A 7,857-nucleotide genomic window follows, 5' to 3' on the forward strand; every position below is an offset into this window, starting at 1 on the left:
TTATGAATTTTTCAGACTGTCTGTTAGCCTTATTCATTGCAGAAGCTAACCAACAACTGAGATTGACCTAATACATGGCCAACGAGTTCACAACCCTTTGACAGCTCCTTGGCCAAGATAAAACCATGGCCCCACATTGGCAGGAACTAATCATAGCATTGGCTCTGCATGAAAGATGGACGTGGAATGAAAAATCTATAGGAAATTCTTAGGTATAGACGTTGTCAGAAAAAAAATATTAAAATAATAACCCCGTAGTAAAATTAAATTATTTACATCTATTAACAATTTTTTGAATATTCTGATAAAGAACATTTATCTTTTTGGAAATACATTAAACATTTGCAAGGTTATTTTATTTCCTAAAATCTACACCTATTCATTGGCATAGAATAAACTTATTATTTTCGTTAAATATATCACTACTGTCCATCTCTGACGGCTGTTTCAGACCATAACTGAATGAAGCGCCAACGTGTAAACGCAGTTGGCCACATTGGCGCCAAGATCGCTGATGTGTGGACAAAAAACCGACGGCCCACGAATCGGTTGGCCGGCAAGCGCAAGCGCTAACTGCCAACTTACGTGCAAGTAGCCCTCTACACCGCACATGGCCAAGGGGTTGGTGGAACATAACCCTTGGCCATGTGTGTACAGCGGCCAAAGTGACTTGCGAATCTGTCAATTGTCAAATTATTGTCACTTCACGTTGTTTTGGCTGCGATCCGACGACGAATATACTCAAATTTAAAATCTTTAGTACGCAAATTACTGAAATAAAATGGCAGAACAAGCAGAAAGTAGATCTTGTGGATTACTTGAGGAGAAGACGATGAATTAAAGAAGAATTCCTGGAAAGTAAAGATTCTTGTACTTTTTATATCGCATCTAAAGTTGTTGTTTTTTGAAAGATTATTGACCAATTATTTGTTTGTTTCGTTCCTAGATTGGGGGCCGAAGACGCTAAAGCGACGATAGAGAGAACCGTATCCCAGTTTGGGAAAGATAACTGGGAGGATGACTGTCGTTGCAAGACGATTTTAACCAGCAATTGAGGTTAGTTTTGTTCATACCAACTTAAGCTTAGAATGCAAAATAGGCTACTGCTTACTAAGGAAGGAAGGGAGATTAGGGAGCTTTATACCTTTGTTGTTAGTTTGAGTATGGAATTGACGAACCCTCATGTATGAACTTATAAAAAAAGTAGATGTACTTAGAATGTAGATGGTCTTCAAGGGAGCCATATGTCTCCCTATATATATCTATACCTAGCGACCCGCCCCAGCTTCGCACGGGTACTATACACTACATGTAAACCTTCCTCTACAATCACTCTATCTATTAAAAAAACCCGCATCAAAATCCGTTGCGTAGTTTTAAAGATTAGAACCGGTTGCATAAACCGTCTGTCTCTAGATTAAAGCGTTAGTTAAATTTTATTGTATGGGAAAATCCATAGACTTCTGCTACGTGACGATGATGTGTCTGTCAAAATGTGGTTGATGCAACTGGCCCTTAAGCATACATAGGGACAATAGGGACCTGGAGAAACTGACTTTGTTTTATACTATGTAGTGAAGTGATAAAGATTGTCAACAAAACATTTAGAAAATAAACTACCTTCTATTCTATTCTATCCATGTGTTGCTGCTATAGCAAGCTTGTTCGAGAAAAAAATATGTGTTTATTGTGAAATTTAATACCATGTTATTCACACTTTTTTTCTATTTGTCATGCCAAGTTGTCAAATTCACACATTGATGTGAAAAACTTACTTACAACAAAGTAGAGATTGTGCCTGATCGTGAAAAAGATCTGCTCCCAACCTATGTCAAATATCGAAGGTACTGGTTCATTCTTTTGAGGACATTTAGTACAGTAGTACACCAAGACATCGAGAGACAAATTGTGCATATGGCGTACAGTAACGCTTGCTTGTACAACGAGAGCTGATCGGCCGTTTTCACTTGCGCTCTGGGTCCGAGTCTGGATTGCTTCGCTGTCTATTAGCCTCCTTCCTTCAAACTCTTCACTCCTTTCTAATCCCGCTCTATTGCGCGTGTGTGAGTGTACTAAATGTACTAGAGAGCAGAATCATTTGAGAGAGATGATTAGGTCTAGTACAAATATAAAGGTATTCAGTCTCTTGTACTATTAGTGCATGTACTAGCAGAAGCCTACAACAATGAACTGCCTGGTGGAGCATTTGTAAATATGTTCAGATACCATTATGTAAACCTGTGACATGGGCGGTTCTCACCGTGTAAAGTAGGCTTTCTAATTTATGGTAATCAGTCTCTGATTTTTTGTCTGGTAGTGAATGTATTAATAAAGATCAAAACAGTCCCTGGCATGTTTCATGGTTTTTATTACAAGCTTTTTATTCAACTTGCCTTTGTTAGTATGTTAGTTTGGTCAAAAACGTAAAAGCCTAAATTTGTTCCACTTCTCCCGGTTTCCGCTTTTAGCTGAAATTTTGCACACATATGTAAATCACGTGACAATGCAATGTTATGTAAATTTCTGGAGCTAATCTGATGATGGAGCAGAAAAGATGGCATAGCTGAATACTGTCTGAAACGTCATATCCCCATCGAGTGACCAAGGGTTTAGAAACATCTTGGAGACCAGTAGATGACTGAAAGAAAGGTACAGATCAGATGATAAAAAGCTTGTCAGCCAAAAATGAGATTTTCAATAAAAACTTACTATATTTCTAAAACTATATCAGTGTGTAAGGATGACTAAATAGATATAATTTTTCTTTTTACAGACAACAACTGGAGAAGCTGAAGGACCAGAACAAACCTTAGAGTAGTCTAGCAACATAAGTCACCATATGTTTGTAAGCTCTTAAAATAAATTCTCTATTTCCACAACTATGGACTATCAATTTACTATAGCCACATAATAATAGTACAAGTACAGAAGGCTCATTTGATATTCGCAAAATGCCACCATTCTAAATTCTTTACCTACATTAACAAACGGACCGCGCGCGCAGCAGCTTATCAACATTGAATTCTATTGCGCCGCGAGAAGGTCACCTCTTGAATGGGCCGGGCATGTTCTTTGTAGTGCAGCAATAGAATTGCTGAGCCACCCCTGCTATATAGCAACTTATTTCCTCAGTCGCTCATTGCTGAGGATTCCAACTATGTAAGTGTCTCCACAGCAAACGGTCTTGCACCATGATTGTTGCATCCCTGCCACCAGACGCCCTCTTTGCGGGAACTAACCATTTTATGAGTGCAATACCCTGAGTCTGCTTGCCATCCAATGGTCCCTCATTCATATCGTTTTTTTGCTCACCAGTTGGTTACCGCCACTATTGAGTAAGGTCCAGAGATATAGCTTTCAGAAGTTAAAGGCGACATATATCGATAGTTAAGCCAAAACAAAGTTTTGAATCCCATAAATTAATTATAAATAATATCTAGATTATTCATTATAAATAACTTGTCATCATATTTTGTCTCACAATGAGAAGCTATGCTCTAAATTATGCTCATCAGGATTAGGACATCTCGCCTAGTGAGTAAGTGCCTCCTAAGTACAAAACTACTGGATACAAATCTTGTGCAAGTTCAAGCCACACTTGATTTTATGTGTGTAAGAGATACAGATCAACTGCAATTTATTCGTAATGTAGAATAAGAAGACGCGATTAAGTCCCGATTTTAAAAATAATTATGTGTAATAATCGTGAAAGTTTAAATCAGTGTTCCGTGTAAAATGGTTTAACTTCTCACTGTCGGTGGTGCAAGTGACCCTCAATAAATCGTGATTTCCCATTATTTTTGGCTATTTAGGTTATCCAAATACAAATAATTACCTCCTCTTATCTGATATGTATGCAAAGGGACTTCAAGGTACCTTCCTTCAAAATTCACAAGCAACTGCAAAATCGTTTGGGACAAAATGACCCGTTTTTGCCCAAAAGGGTTATGTTGCACCTTAACATGTCGGGATTTTCTCATTCTCGGTTTGATTATGAACAGTGATCGGAAGTATGGAAGTAAAACTTTAACAAAAGAGCATAGAGACCTTAGAGCTGACATAAATCCATACCTAATATGCATAAATGGGAAAGTGTGTGTCTGTTTAATCTTTCATGGCAAAAATTAAAATTTTGAAAAAATACCCCGACTGCGACATAATGTCGACCGATTTTCATGCAAACATAAAACGGAGCGACGAATTGACGTGATTTCTTAAGTGGAGATAGTTGAAGGGAGGGAAGGGACATATGCTTCTTTTTGTCTCTTTCTAACGAGAGCGAAGCTGCGGGCAAAAGCTAGTATAAAATAAAACCAAGATTATTATTTTCAGATCAGTGTTAAGATTCTATACCTGAATCCAAGATTTCTAATACATTTAGGTACTACAAGGATTTTAATATTTCCAATCAGCGACGGTTATTACAAACAATTGGTTGCTAGGTAATTCGATGTTGATACAACGGTGAACGACTATTAACATTAATTTTAACTTGCATGAATGATGATATTTCCGTCCATTGATGATGAAGATGATGACTCGTTGTAGAAAAAGTATTGTATACAATAGTGATATAATTAAGCTTTTCACTCTCGTACCGTGCTATTAGGCCACCCAGCAAGCTTCGTGGCCTAAACACATGATACTCGACTGAAAAGCTTTGTATTATATTACGATTGTATAAAAATACTATTTGAAGACACACTGAATAAATAAAAAGCAAATTGCAAAAGTAAAAATTTATTAATAACATACCTACTTGAATAGAGTAAGGTACAAAGGGGCAAATCTCGACTGGAGAGGCAATTGTAACTAATCCATTATTACACTATGATATTGAATTCTACATGTACCTACTGAACACGCCTATATATAAGCGGTGGACACTATTTAATAATGCAAACATTGAAAAAACTGGACCAGTTACATTTGCCCCTAGTCAAAATTTGCCCGCTTTAGGTACCTTATATGAACTATTTCTTGTTATGTCATATCTAAAGGCACTTTTCTTACAACTGACTTACGGAATAATATCAAGAAATAATTCATTTAAAATCGCCGTCAATAGAAATTGTCAACAAATGTAAACAAACCATTCTATAAAATATCATTATTCTAGCACAATTTTATTACTTAAAAGGTTGAGGATCATAATGTGATCATAATTGATTAAAATAACACATGGATTTAGCCAGTATCTGATGAGTTAGAATGGAAATTAAAGACATTTTGACTACAAGGTTTGTTTACATTGTTCACAAATTCTATTGACGGCGACTTTACTCCAATTGATTATCACATATCAGTTTTCATGAAGAATATTTTTACATATTATCCTATAAAAATAAGTAAAACCAAAAATTCAATAAATGTAGTGTGGCAAAAAAAACAGTAACATTTTAAAAGGTGGCAACACCATCATCCCTTTCAAATCAATTTGTGGGAGAAAACGAGACATGCTTGCCACTTTTACTCTATTTTTGCCAGACTATATGTGTGTCTAAGAAATGCTTACTCTATCTGATAGGTACGGATTTGATATTTAAACATTTGTGAGTCTGCACGGAAAAACGTCCCACCTGTCTAAGACTCCTGATTGAACGAGCTTACAAACAACGCTGTAGTCGCTGTGTAACAATTCTACAATATCAAGCATTTCTTTAAAAACAATAGTAATATTGTGTAATCGAAATAATCGCGGACAAATGTACATAGAAAACCTACGGATCCAATAGAAAATCTTATTTTCTGTAAATGTGAAAAAGCTAGTATTCGTATAAAGAGATGTACAAGTAAATCTCGCCTATTATGGTAGCAGACAAAGTCGGACGTTTTACTAAACACACTCACATTTTGCTTAGAGTTAGCACTAACTTAACAATAATCGTGTTTTTGATATCACTAAAACTTTAACAATACAAGTAGACAGGAATGATATGAATCTATGCTATGATGACTATCAATAAAATTTGAATGAGAGAATGAAAGTATCACAGTTAAGTGAGTGTGTACCTATAAGGCACTGGTCCCACCGCGAGCTAGTAAGCTATGAGCTATCGGCTATAAAAACGAACAAAATATAATCACTCCCGTGTAAATAAAAGAGACACGGCGATGTTTATAGCTACTCGCCCAGCGGTGGCTCATCAAAATCGCCGTGTCCCTTTTATTTGCACGGGAGCACAGAATTACAGTTAAACCAGAATGAGTAGTTAGGTCAAAAAGTGTGTCCACATGAGAGGTCATTGTTTGGGCTGGTGTCCCTCTCGCACTGCCTTTTATTGACAATGTCAACATTATTCAGTGACGTCATCACTGTCATACATTGGGGATACCAGTCAATTTTCAAAGTTACTACCAAATCTACTAATACCCATTTGAACATATTTTTTAATTATACAAATCTTTGATTTATTGGCATCAAAATAATTACATTATAATTATTTTCCAATTCTTTTGAAATATATCGGAAACCCTAGTTTGAATATAACACTAAAATAATATAAGAAGTTATAAAGTCAGGTAATATACACATAATAGTTATTTGTTATACAAGGGGCAAAATTGTATTTTAACGCCGAGTGAGGAATTGAAAAACGAGCAAGTGAAAGGATTCTATAGTTGAACCACGAGCGAAGCGAAGTGGTTCGAGAATAGAATCCTGAACTTGCGAATTTTTAACCCACGAGAAGTAAAATACATTTGCACCGAGTGTAACACAAAACTTTCCCCTCACTATAGCGAGGAAACTACAACGCAAAAATGCGTTTATCACTTGCTGCCAGTAGTTCCACAGGTGGTAAATCATCTTTATTACTAGATTCACCTACTTTTATCAATTTTAAAGCAGTTAATTTGACTTTATTCAAGGTCAAATTACTTTACCCACTAGTGGATAAAATGCGTTTTTACCCGCTGGTATTAAAGGACAAAACACGTGTTTCCGAGCTAGTGAGGAAAAATACTACTACTATGGTAACCTCATTAACACTGGCCACACGTGCGAGAGAGACACCAGCCCAAACAATGCCCTCTCATGTGGACCGTTTTTCGCTAGTCTGATACGATCACCTTTCTGTCTCAGTGATAAGGTTCAATTTAGTATGGCAAAAAATGTGATTCCACAATCTAGTTTAATAATTCTAAATCTATGCAATCGCAGAAGGACCAGGGCTTAGGGTCCAGCCCAAATTTAATAATGGAAAATGAAAATTTATGAAAATGTACTTATACATAACTAGTACATTACGATACAAAGCGCGGAAAAAGGGAATTGAAACGAGTGAGTGTTAAATTAAAAGTTTGGAGTGTTTTGAATTATGAATTCCTTCTTCGTACGTGTATCGTAAGACGTTTTACTGTACATGTGGCCCTTTGAACTTTCATGACAGGTATAGGAATACTTTGTGAAGTAGTTCGGTAATAACCTAACCTAACCACAAAATTAAAATTTTGAAAAAAACTCCCCGACATAATGAGTTGTCTGTGTGTGTGTTTGTCTGTGGCATCGTAGCCATATTTCAAGAAAATCGGTCCACTATGTCGCGGTCGGTGTTTTTTTTTCAAAATTTTAACTTTGTGCTTTGTGTTGTTTTTAATTTAATTAAGTAAGCAGTGAAAATGTTAAAATGACGTAACTCCTGTGTAAAAAAAAGGGTAACATCAAAGTTTAGAACACATTTTGAAAAATGTGTAATGATTATTTATGTGGTTAAACCAATGTATGTAGTACAACAACATTGATATCAACTAACCTAATACAAAATCCAAAAATAAAATAAAACTTTTTAAAATAATAACATTTACGCTACAAGGCCACAACAAAAGGGCTTAATTCCCAAAAGTTCGCATCAAAAG

Source organism: Leguminivora glycinivorella, chromosome 27, assembly GCF_023078275.1.
Source record: "Leguminivora glycinivorella isolate SPB_JAAS2020 chromosome 27, LegGlyc_1.1, whole genome shotgun sequence".
NCBI classification, from domain to species: Eukaryota; Metazoa; Arthropoda; class Insecta; order Lepidoptera; family Tortricidae; genus Leguminivora; species Leguminivora glycinivorella.